Here is a 13286-nt window from a genome sequence, read left to right on the forward strand (position 1 = left end):
AAACTAAAGATGAATATAGATTACCACAAATAGTTGCGGACTACCAGCTTTACAAAGCCTTTATAGGCTAAAATCCCATTGGTACTTTCCGCCAAAAAAACTCATTTCTATGTCCAGAGGCCCTCATTCCTCAGACTAAGGGTTGCTGTCCCTCAGGAGAGGCGTAATTCAATGGAAAATGGGTCTTTAAATGTCAGAAAAAACTAATCACTTGCTTACGAAGAATGTTTTTATTCATTGATTAATATTTTCAAATAAATATACAGATAAAAAAATTTAAACTTTGAACAAGGCAGAAGTATGCAGGCAATTTATCAACAGCAAATGGGAAAACCAGTCTATAAAGCCTATAACGAGGGTTAAATTATTATTTAACATGAGGGGGGCAGATAGATTATACACTACTGCCTAAAATTTTTAGCATAAATCATCAATTCTGCAAAATTAGTTTTGACCAGGTCATTAGCATTTGCTCTACCTGTTCATAATAAAGAAAATAATAAACAACAAATGTTTTATTTGCACTCAGCTCCGTAGTGCATAGAACTGTTCAGATAAATGTACACGGATTATACTAGTGTCGACAATTTTTCAAGGAGGCCACGATCCCTTAACCTAAAAGCCACCATAAGATTAACAGAATCGATAAAGGTGGGCCATGGAAGCCTGACTCAAATCCATGAAGCCATTTATCCTAACTCTATGACAGCATTCTAATAAAAAGTGCTTTGATTGTGTTGCCTCAAGCAAAAAAATTTAATTCTACTTTATCGCATAATGTTAAGTAGTCGGCAATTAATATTCTATTTTAACCTGGTAAAGGAAACTAGCGGCTTTCCACGCATAATGTTTAAAAGCATATACAAAAAACGAACTAAAATAGCTACAAATTTTGGTTTAAAGTTACAACATTGTCAATCCTCGAACAAACAACAGACTTTTAGCTTTTTTACCCACTATAAGAAGTAAGTTTGGAAGTTTGGAAACGTATTCAAGGATTGACATAAAGTAAATACCAAGAAAAGAGTCTTGGTAAATTTGTTTATTTAGCTTAAAAGATTTTTTCCCTGCATTTAAAAGGTTTTAGCGAAGGCATTAAAAAATAAGAAGAAACTATCAGAAGTGGAATCAATTTACCATTATTTCATATTATGGATTGTATTATGTGTGGGTGAATAGTGACATTCCTTCAAGAAATCATTAAAAATAAAAGTAAAAAAAAGTAAAAAAAAAATAAAAAAAGTAAAAATCAGTAGTAATAAAACAAAGGAAATATGAAAAATCTAGAATAAGTACCTTAACATCTATTTGTCTGAAATTCGTCTGACCCTAGTGACATTTTTGTTTCTTATATTTTCTAAAAATTGGCAGAAAAAGCAAGTAAAATTACCAAAATCTAAATGGCCTCCTTCAAGAAAAATTTTAGGTTCTATCTCCCCTCCCCCTTCCCCAAACAACCAAATTTACAGATATACCATGACTGAAAACAAACATCATGGTTGTAGCAGTGGCTGCAATCTATTAAAGAACGAACGACGGTCCATAGTAACCAGAAGTTTACACATAACTGTTATTCCAGCAAATCTTAATAGTAAAATTTTATTGTGAAAATAAATTTATGAGAATGCCGAAAAAGAGCCTAGAACCCTTAAAAATGGTGTCGGATCGAAATAAAACCTGCAACCGTGTTGCAACCACCGAATGCCAGTATTACAGTCCCAAAAAGGAAAATCATTTTTTAGCATTGAGAATACTGATGTAACTCCTTTTTTTATTTTTAGGGGTGATCATACTGAACCATTGATTGCAGAATTTGGAAAAAGGGCTCAATTGGAAAGAAATTGCTATATATAGTGCCTTTTTATTCGGTAACAAAAGAGATTTTACCACAGAAAAGTGGCATTTTCTAACATTGTATGCCACAAAATATCAATTTCTGACCAAAGAGGATCAAATTACAGGGCAATGCAAGCTATAAAAGACCCACTTGATTCTAATAGTCTAAAACCCTAAACAGGAAGTATTTTGCCCTTCATCTTTAAAAACGGTTCTAAAGAGTTTTACGCGGCTAACTAAAATGTTCCTCTGTGCTTGACCTTTAAGATGTAAGGATGAAGATCCTCTAGAACAGTGGTTCCCAGCTGATTTTGGGTCATGCCTCACCCGGGCATTTCTAAAATTCAGATGCCCCCTCGTAATATTAAAATTTTGTTATCCAAAATAACACTGCTTTGGTTAAGGTAGGAAATAAGATTAGCAGCTGGTTTCGTATTAAATCAGGAGTTAAGCAGGACTGTGTTCTATCCCCCTTTATATGTATCATTTTGATGGATTTTGTCTTAATAAGCAGAGGAAAGGCAATGGGAGGCCACGGAATCAAATACAGAGGAAAAACTCTGTTGGACTTCGATTATGCTGATGATTTAAGCATCCTAGATGAAAGTGTGAGCAAAATGAATGAACTTTTACAGGTTTTCCGAGGGCAAGGTGCTGGAATAGAGCTTAAAAATAAATGCTAAGAAGAGTAAGTTACTAAGGCTAGGAATAAGTAAAGATGAAAAGGCGACGTTGTGTAACGAAAAGATTGATCAGGTCGGCAGCTTTACTTACCTTGGTAGCATTATTAGTAAAGACGGTGGGAGCAGTGAAGATGTTAAAAGCAGAATAGCAAAGGCTCAAACAGTAGGCTGTACGAAAAGTGTGGTTCAATCGCGCTTTCTAGGGCTATAATGAGAAAAAGGTTGAGATGGCTAGGGCATGTTCTTCTGATGAAGGATGACAGATTGCCAAAGATTTTCCTTTTTTGCCAACCGTCTAAGGCTAAACGGAAAACAGGTCATCCACGGTTGGGGTGGGAGGAGGTCATAAAGAAAGATTTAAAAGAAATGGGAACTTCCTGGAAGGGCGTAAAGAGGGACTTTTTTCGAGACGTCTTCTAGATGTATCTTATGCGAATAAAAATAAAATGCATGATGCCGTGGCAATACTATCATGTATCTGTTTTTGCATGACATCATTTACACAGAAAATGTTAGTTTTTCTTTATTAAGGCTCTAGAGCAGGAGAGGGCAACCGGCGGCACGCGGGCCGCGTGCGGTCCGCCGTAAACATTGTTGCGAGCCCGCGAGATTTATCACACTCTTATATTCTGCACCCTCATGATGCGCGCACATCTTGGAAAATCACAGATTCGATGTTTCACTCTTAACAATGTTGTTTATCGATGTATATAGCCCAAGTTTTATATTATTACGTTGTATAGCCCAAGTATTATCAATGTATCATGTTATGAAAATAGTTATAAAAACAGTGAATTACATTCGATCACATGTACTTGCGCATCGACAATTTAAGGATTATCTGAAAGAATTAGACTCAGAATGCGGTGACGCTGTGTACTTCAGCAGAGTCAGATGGATAAGTCGTTGCAGATGTTTACAGTGATTTTACCATTTATGCGAAGAAATTGATTTGTTTATGAATGACAAATTAAGGTCTGTGCCAGAATTAAGAAATGATAAGTGGTAATTAGATTCATGCTTTTTAGTGGATATTGTCAACAAACTCAATGAAGGAAATATATCATTGCAAGGAAAAGATAACCTCATAGTCCATCTAGTACTTCTCTGACACTACATGATTGGGACTCTTACTATATTTCGAAGTATGGAGATGAGAAACTTACTATAACCAATCAATATGAAACGGAAGTTTCCAGCTGGCTGGCATGTTTCTCAGGGCAGCATTGCGTTGTTCCCATTTCCCTTGAGAAGACAAAGTTAGCTGTCGGAAAAGTACTTTCCAAAGTAAAGAATGGGATGGACAGCGATGGTCTTTCAAGGAAACGCATTAGGCACTTACCTGAATGCTCCTATTCCCACCTTTAGCTTATTTTCTAGATGTGCATTTCCAGGTGTTTTGTTTCAAACTCTTTCCTAAAAGGAGTCATTTCATCTGTCGCCAAAAAAGGAAAAGATCAAAACAAATGCAAATCTTACAGACCCGTAACCGTCTCGTGCTTCTTGAGCAAAGTGTTTGAAAATGGGATCTTCTCTGAGCTTGATACTGGACACTTTGGGGACAATCAGCTTGGATTCCAGAAAGGTCTCGGGTGCCCAGATTCTTACTGCTTCTGGCTAACGTACTTCTGGACTCGGAAAGAAAAAAATCGTCTCTGTATATGTGCACTATTGATATATTGAAAGCATTCGATAGCGTCAATCACATGCAAGCAATGAATACTTTACTACACAATGGAGTAACTTCTATCATAGTGAGCACTCTGAAATTTTGGTACGAAAATTCGACTGCGTTGGCCAAATGGAAAGGTACAATTTCAGATATTGCAAAAATCAGAAGAGGTCTGAGGCAATGCAGCGTTCTTAGTCCTCTTATTTTCAAACATACCATCTCCAAGATTCTGGACCGTATCTCACCCTCTCTCCTATTGCATGGCACTGACCTATCTTACTTGGCATACGCTGATGACGTCCTGCTGCTCAGTAGATCCAAAGCAGACTTACAAGAGAACCTGAATAGACTCCTAAGTGACTTTCAATCTATTGGTCTTTCTATCACTATTGATAAGTGTGAATTTTTGTCCTTTAATGCACCACAAAGTGATTCTGTCACTCTCGGAAATCATGGTGTCTCTACGGTATCAGACCTGAGATATCTTGGTATTATGATTGCGGAAACAATCATTAAAACTAGACAAACAATTGTTAAGCAAACAACTAAAGCCATTAAATGTGCTTATGCGTCTCTGATGCCGAATCGCGGACGCTACTCCAGGAAATCTCTTGCCTCGTTTTATTGTTCAGTGTGGTTACCACACATAACCTACCTTGCCGGTGCACCCCACATGCTGTCAGTGAGAGAGACTGAAAACGTCAAAAAGTGCTACTATAAATTTGCAAAATTTTTACTGTACATACCCAAGCGTTATAGGAAGTCCCGCCCTGAAAAATATGATCTTAAAGAGCCATCCTAACAATGGTCTAGCATTCGAAATAATTTAGTGCTAAATGTTAAATTAGATAGACGACGTTTCTCACCTGCATTTCTTTTAGTGTCGTGAATTTACACTGAGTGTTGTATCTTTATCTTTTTGAAGCTGGTTTATTTTTCTTCTCTTTTTTCTTTTTTTAGTTCTCCACTATAGTCTATTTTTGTAGATGGTGGGTGAATAAATTTTATTATTATTATTATAGTCGATATGTTTAATCACATCAGAGCATTTCAGAAGAAATTGTTATTATTTGAATCACAATGGAAAATTAATAATGCTCAGCACTTTCCAATGTTGAAAGAGTTTAAGAAATCAAAATGAAACAATAATATAAAATATGTGGAAGAAATAAGAAAACTTGTAGATGCTTTTGAAGGCCGATTCAATAATTTAGAGTCGAAAAAAAACACCAGCATTTCTTAAATATATTCATCTCCTTTTCATGTTGAAATTGAGTCTGTCCCAGAAAATCTCCAAATGTATCTGATTGACATACAGTGCAATAATGAATTAAAACGCATGTTTGAAAATTCAGAATCAAAAATAGATTTTTTTTTAACATTTACGTCACATAAGGAAAATTATCCAATTCATGAAATTTGGCACAAAAAGTTGATAGTACTTTTGGTTCAACTTACACCTGCGAATCGTTTTTTTTTTAGAAAATGAAATTGACCAAACACAAAACAGCTCAAACATAATGGACGCTAACCTTCAAAACCAATTACGATGTGCAAAAACTGACATCGACTTGCAAAAGCTAAGTGAAAAAGTGGAGAAACAAATATCGCACTAGTGAAATAAATATTTTTCTATGGTTTTATTTTTATTTCGTTATTTTTTTATTTTTGGTATCATATATTTTTTACAATGTGCATTTAGTATCATTGTTATATTATCTATGTTTATATCTAAAAATAATAGTAAATATAATTAATAAAAATTCATTATTTTTCAATTTGTCACTCAAAAAACTATCTATAATAGGATTAAATCTAATATGGGTGTATATAATTTTATATCCGGCCCACGGAGTTATGATGCATTTCCAAAGTGGCCAGCAAGATAATTTGGGTTGGCCACCTGCTCTAGAGCATTGTCAACCGAAGGGTGCACGTCCTGCCCATGACCCACCAAAATATTTGTATGCCCGACTGGTGGGGCTTGTGCCCCACGTTGGGAATCATGGCTTTAGAAGCATTGATGATGCATAGTGCGTTGAATCGACTTTTGAATTTGCTGGATATTTTTTACCAGGACAGGTATCAGGTATGTTTTCCAGTCCTCTGAAAGCAGGAATTGAACCCCGGGCTCCATATTGCCAAACAGAGCTCCAGTCCACAGTGCCACCTCAGGGTCTTTATCTTTACCTTCTAACAGATAGTCGGAAAATATTTTCTGATTAAGTTTAGCATACCTCTCAACATTCCCCAAAGTTTTACCTTAATACCCTTAGCCTTTTAGAACACACCCAAAATCAAACATTCCCCCTTTTCCTAATGATATGTTCTGCACGTAAAAAAGGGCAAATGCATAATTTACAATCCTTGCCCTGAGGGCTGGGGGAGGGGTATTGTATACCTGGAGGCATACTTACTAGGCCTTTTGTCTATTTTGAATAAAAATTTGCTTTTAAAAATTTTGATCACTGTAAACGGGAGGGGATATCAAGAATGGGGAGGGGGTTGGTTGGCCTCCCATTACTTTTTAAGATCCCCTATAACCAAGGCTGTATCTAGGGGGTGAGGGGTAGGATTTTAGACCCCCCCCTCCTGAAATGTTAGTCCGACTTGTAAAAAGGTAACAAAATGAATATAAACAAATTTTTAATGCGTTAAACAAAAATGTGAAACATCGCCAAAAAATCCTTTTGTAACCTCCCCCCACCAAAAAAATCGTAGATATGGCCTTGTCCATAAGATATCCCTCAGCTGTTATGGACAAGTGTCCCTCAGCTGTTCTTTAGATATTGATAATACACTCTTTTGACAATCAGATTGTACACAGTATGTTCTGATTGGATTTCGCATCTCTCTCAAAAGCTGTCGGGTGTTAAGTCACCCCCAAAGGCATATGTATTTGACTGTTAGACTGTTTTGGACAAGACGGCTATTTCAAAATTGTGGTTGAGTGTTTCGAACAAAGGGCAGCTAAAAAGAACATGGGAGGGGACTGGCAGCCCTCCAACCACTTTTTAACATCCCCCTCAACATGTTCATTAAGTTTCAACTTAAAAACCTCAGCCATTTTTTAGAAGTTGCAGATTCTCCTTTTTGATAAACTATGCACATAGATTCAATATTAAGTTGAAGCCTTATTACACTTCACCATAGGTCACGCTATAGTATTGCCTACTGACAAATCCTGCATGTAGACAATTGGCAAATTGCATAAGTTACAATCCTTGCCCCTGGGCAATGGGGGCATGGCATCCATGAAGACATATCCATTAGATCTTTTGACTAGTTTGAACAAAATGACAGTTAAAAAATTTTTATCAGTGTTGAGCAGAGGGAGCACCTAAGAAATCAAGGAGAGGGGGACAGGTTTTCTACCAATCCCTCTTCATTTATCCATCAACATACTTTAAAAGTTTCAATTTAATACCCTCAGTCGTTCCTTAGATATTGCCGATATTCCCCTTTGACAACGAGCAAGCACACAGTGTGTTTTGATTGAGCTTGAAATCCTTTTCAATATTATTAGAATTTGACCTTAATACCTTAAGCCTTTTTGAAGACCCAGAATCAAAAATGCCCTATTTTCTCGCCAGATGTGGAGCACCTAAAAAGGGTGCCAAATCTCTCTTCACTATCCCCTCAATATACTTAGAAAGTTTAACTTAATACCCTCTGCCGTTACTTAGTTATTGCTGATCCCTCCTTTTGACAACCAGCAAGCACATAGTGTCTTTTGATTGTGTTCGGGATCCCTCTCAGCATTTCATTAAAGTTTCACCTTAATACCCTAAGCCTTTTTGGAAACCCAGGGCCAAGCATGCCTTCTTTCCCCACGCAAAAACCTTACATGTTAACAATAGGTAACTTGCATAGATTACAGCCCTTGTTCCAGGAGCTTAGGGGTTTTTGTCAATCTCAAAATTTTGATCGGAAGCATTTTGGAAAAAGGGCGTGAGCGGTGGGCCTGGTTTTCCTGTGATCACTTTTGACTCTTAAAAAGGGCATTAGGAATTCGATATCCGACTGAATGAGCCCCCTCCGATATTTATACGACTACCCCTTCCATATGAAGTGCCTTTGAGAAAAAAACATAATACATTAGAGCCTATTTGCCCGTTATTATAGGCAGCACTATAGTATACTGATTGACAGGCTCAAAATAATGTTTAACTTTCAGGACCCAGAAAAAAAAATCCACAGATGTTTACAAAAGACCGTATGGAAAAGGATTTGGCTAGAAATGAGGAAGTTAAAAGAAGTATAGATCCATATCGCAAGCTCAGAGCTCATCTCCTTATGACATCATGTGTCCCACCCCTCACCCATCCTTCTACAGGCTAATTTTCAAAATCATTTTTTTTAGCATGCTTGTATTTCAGAAAGCTTTTCGAGCCCCTTCCCTCTTCCAAGTCTTGCTGTTATGTACAACACGTTTCTGATCCCCTCCCCTTTTTTTATTCGTATCGTATATTATAAATCAAATTAAAAAAAAAGTTTTTTCAACTGAAAGTAAGGAGCAACACTACAACTCAAAACAGAGAGAAATTATTCCATATGTGAAGGGGTCAACCCCCTCCTCAATACCTTTAAATTGGGGCAAACAGTCAAACCTTAGCGTAAAGAGCAAGGTATTGAGGAGGAGCATAACCTCTTCATATACGGAATAATTCGTGTTCGGTTTAAGTTTTAATGTTGCTCCTTACTTTCAGTTGAACAAACTTGTTATTTTTTATTTAATTTCTCATCTTTTTTCAAATAATGCCGTTAAATTTGGCTCATCCTCTATTAAAAGTTCCCCCCGCGGCATACTCCTCTATGGAAAGTTTCTCCCGCGTAAGACACCCCCCCCCCCAAGTAAAATGCCTTCCGAACAATTCCACCCTGCCTGAAAATCCCCCTCTCCCCTCAGAAAAATTTCTTGCAAACGATTCAGCCTGAAAAATTCTCCTTAGCATACCTTTATTTGAAAAATACTTCAAATTCTAATCGTTTTTCTTTTGACTCAGGAAACCCCCCTTTCCGTGGTAGTTTCTTCCCTGAAATCCACACACGCTGAAAATTTTCCCCAGAGAATTGCCCCGGAGCATCTCCACATAAAAAATTCAGTTGACTAAGATAAACTAAGAAAAAATGTCTAAAGTAAGAAAAGAATTTCTTATAGGAACTTTGTCAAATTCCCCCTGTGTAAGATTTCCCCTGGAAAGTCCACCCCCGGAAATTTCCCTCCCCACAGAAAGGTATTACATTGGAAACCCACCCCAAGCAACCCTCCCCCTCGAAAAATGTCTGCATATTTCACAATAACAAATACTATACGTAAACAACGGGCAAATTTTATAACTAAAAGGGCCTATCCCTGGGGCTGTGGGTTCATCTGATCTCCGAAGGCATAGCTTTGAGACCTTTTAACTATGTTGAACAAAAAGGCTATCTCAAAATTTTGATCGGATGATTTTGTGGAAAATAAGGGGGGGGGGGGCTTGTTGCCCTCTAATCTTTTTAGTAGCTTAAAAAGGGCACTAGAACTCCTAATTTCCCTTACAATGAGCCCTATCTCCATTTTCTAGTGCCATTGGTTTGATACAATCACCCCTTGAAAAAAAAAAATAAATAAGAACGCATCCGTGATCATTCTTCATTGAAACCCTCATGGTAGGGTTATCTGATGCACTGAATCTGATGTTGTGATTTTCATTAAGATTTTTATACCTTTAGGGGGTGTTTTCTTCCTTTTTCAAAAATTAGGCAACTTTTCTCAGGCTTGTAGCCTTTAATTTTCAGGCTTGCATTCACTAAACACTAAGTTTAGTGAATCTCATATATTTGGAATCAGTAAAGTAACCGTTACCATTGATCTGTTTGATGTAATTAGCGACAATTTTATGTTAGAATATATATACATGAAGATGCTGTTTCTGTAAAAAATAAAATCCAAGGTTTATTGCTTAAAAAACACGTAGACACAGTAATTCTCTCAAATGAACCTTTAAATTTCTCTCTATAATATTTCAGGGCTGTACAAGTGGCGACAAAAAAAAAGAAAAACTAAAGAAAACAAAGAAGACACATCAAGATGGTCAAGATGGGGAACTGTAATTCTCCTAAACGGAGTTTCCCGCTATGAAGATTCTAATGGTGCTGTTTTCATTCCAATCCGACGCCATTTTTAAGTAGTTTCAGCAAGGCCGTATCAAGGAGAGGGTATTTTTCAGTGGGGGTGGGACAGAAAAAACTTTAAAACACATTAAAAATTGGCTTATATCAATTTTAATTACGTTTTTATGAGGCAAACAAAATTTGGTGGGGGGGGGGGGTTAAACCATCAATCTCCTCCTTTGGATACGGTTGTGATTTCAGTCTATTTTTTTAATAAGTTTGTTTTCGCAACAAACCTTTATCATTAAGATTAATCGAAATAGTAGTTACCAGTCCTGAATCAGTTTCAAATGGCAATTCTTCCTTGCTCGAAAGTTTTTGTTTTTTTTTAGCGGGTTTGCAAATTTTCGGTTACAATGGGCTAGGTTTAGTCCTTTCTAGGTTTTTCCTAAGAGGACAAATGTGAAATACAGATTGTACCTAAAAAAAGCGCTGGTTTCTTCCATTTTGTGCTGCCAAACTAAATTTTGGCACAAATAGTCTTAATAAGGCTAACGAGTGAGAAGTCGGTGAGAGTGAATCGGATTAGAGCTATTAAAACACGATCTGAATAGCCTCCCAGCCAAAGAGATCATTCTTCAGTGTGGTGGCATATCAGTCTCTAAACAAGTGTTTATACAAAATGAACGGTTTTATATTAAGCGTATATGTAGTATTACTATGGGCTATACATTATTGTATATTTTTAAACCAGGTTTTGAGGCCGATGGGGGTCAGTAGATCTTTTCTTAGGGGGAGGGAATGTCTGAAACCCGAAAAAGAGTATTTTAGGGTGAATTTGCCAACTTTTCGTAGCGGGTTCTTAAGGTCGATAAGGACGCAGCACTTAACCTCTCAACATCCCTTTATTTGGGAAAAAAGAAATTTGACTAAGCGTGCGGTAATAAGGGTAATGACTCAACTCTATTGCAGAAATGTGTTAGTGTGGAATAAAGTATCACATTTAAATGCCTACCTGCATAAAGTGAAAGGGGTGGATGGTATCTCCCTAGAGTAATATTTGTCAAAATCGAATAGTTTGGATTTCGTGAGCTTAATGTCATTTAAACTCACGAGTTTATTTAAACTCCACAACCATAATTACCTGTGATAAACTGGCTTTTGGTTATAGTGACTGTGTTTGATTGGATTATCTTATTTCGAAGGACTATTTTAGTGTAAAATTGGCAGTTTTAGGGGCTGTGCGTTAACGTACCCTGTTCAGTGCCGTATAGGAAAGGCAGGTGGGCCGACTTCACACAGGTTGGATCTGGAATCCACTCGGATTCATTAGTGAGGCTCGGCCCTCACTCAAAGATAAGTCTTTTTTGTCTTGTTTATCGGATCCTTCTAATCAGATTTTAATAATAATGTAGCGTTTCAAGCAGTTTGATTTTGCGCTGGTTAAATTCAAGAACTATCCCCTTTGGCCAGTAAAAGTTATTCAGCCGGATAAGGACTCAAAAGGGAAGCCTATATACATCGTTTTTTGCTAGGGAAGTCACGATGAATTCAGGCACATTGTTGCGAATCTTCAAAAATATGACCCTAAAACGACTGATTCATCCACTACTGCTGTTAAAAAAGCATTTGCCGAGCTTGCAAATACTCCTGAAATTTATCAGACTCTTTCGAAGACATTTTTAGCCCTGAAAGCTAGAGATAAAGTAGGGTCCACCTTAGTTTCTTCCAGCGTTGCTCCAATTTATGAGCAATTAGTTGCAACTGAAACCCAGCTAGAGAAGACGAAATGTGATTTGCTTGAAAATATAACGCAAGAAGTGACTGAAAAGTTTAATGATGCAAGGTCAATGAAAGAGCCTGCTGAACTAATAATTAGCTAGGTTTATGATGCAGTCTCACTCGAGTTTAATCCGAAGTTTGCGAAAATTGAGCAGGCTTTAAAGAATCTGAGAACTCAAATTGAGAACCTCGAGGACAGAATCATTCGAGTTGAAACAAAGCTGGATGATTTTGATCAGGAGTCCCTACTTGACAGCCTTGTATTTCATTGGGCCAAACAGTTACCCAATGTGGAAAGTCCCCACGGCAATACTTCAAATTCTGAACAGCAAAATGCCTCTGACTGAACCCTCGCCTTCTGATCTGATCAATATGTACCGTCTCCGCCTGAATAATCAGATCCCGCAGACTGAAGAAAGTTCTACTAGAGTTGATCCGATTATTGTTAAATATTCTAGCAAAGATGTAGCCCGAAAAGTGTTTAAAGTAAAAGCTAGACTTGCATCTACTGGTATTTTATAGCGGAGTCCCTAATAAAGCGTCGTCGGAACATTTTGAATGCGGCTAAAGACAAGTATGGTCAGCATAATGCGTAGTCGGATTAGGGTCTGATATTGGCAAAGCCTAGTGAAGGGTAAGCAATAAAGAAAATAAGGTCTATTGCTGATTGCATTTAGTATAAGAAGTTATGGTTTGTTTGTGTTTTTTGTTGTTGTTTTTTATTCTTCTGTCTCTATTTAATTTTCATTTTTTTTTCCCTTTGTGTTACTGCTTTTTTTTATGTATTTTTGTTTTTTGTTTGTTTTTGGTAAGGAATGACTGAGTTTGAAGTCGGGAAATTTAACCTCGAGGATTATCTATCTAGAGGAGTTGCCCATGATGATGATTCTCAGATAACCCAGTTAAAGCCGACAAGAAATAGTATTTATCTGCGTGCGCCTTATGATTTGTTGTCCCTTCAGGAAAACCAATGTCTACGTTTATGCTCGTGGAATGTCCATGTTACATCAAGCTACTTAGATATTCTTCAGTTATTAGATGATTTTTATTTTCCCATTTTGATGTTGTAGGGCTATGGGAAACACTTTGTGCGAAAACCAGTCTCTTTCGCTTTATGCATTTCCAGGGTACAACCTACACGGGAAGAATCGGGCTTCGTTGGGCCGTGGTGGCATTGCGCTCTTGTTGAAGGATGGGATGAGGAGTGGTATAAGGGA

The 13286-nt window shown here is 37.3% G+C and overlaps 1 protein-coding gene and 1 pseudogene across 7 annotated transcripts in view; one reads left to right on the plus strand and one right to left on the minus strand.

Annotated features, from left to right (window-relative positions):
• The window catches only part of LOC148954888 (glutamate receptor ionotropic, kainate 2-like), a 453254-nt gene that overhangs the window by 415039 nt on the left and 24929 nt on the right, over positions 1–13286 (minus strand). The window lies entirely within an intron of this gene.
• LOC148954890 (uncharacterized) lies at positions 6197–12746 on the plus strand (annotated as a pseudogene).

Source organism: Artemia sp. Qi Xiang Cuo, chromosome 2 (assembly GCF_049724085.1).
Source record: "Artemia sp. Qi Xiang Cuo chromosome 2, ASM4972408v1, whole genome shotgun sequence".
Classification (NCBI taxonomy): domain Eukaryota; kingdom Metazoa; phylum Arthropoda; class Branchiopoda; order Anostraca; family Artemiidae; genus Artemia; species Artemia sp. Qi Xiang Cuo.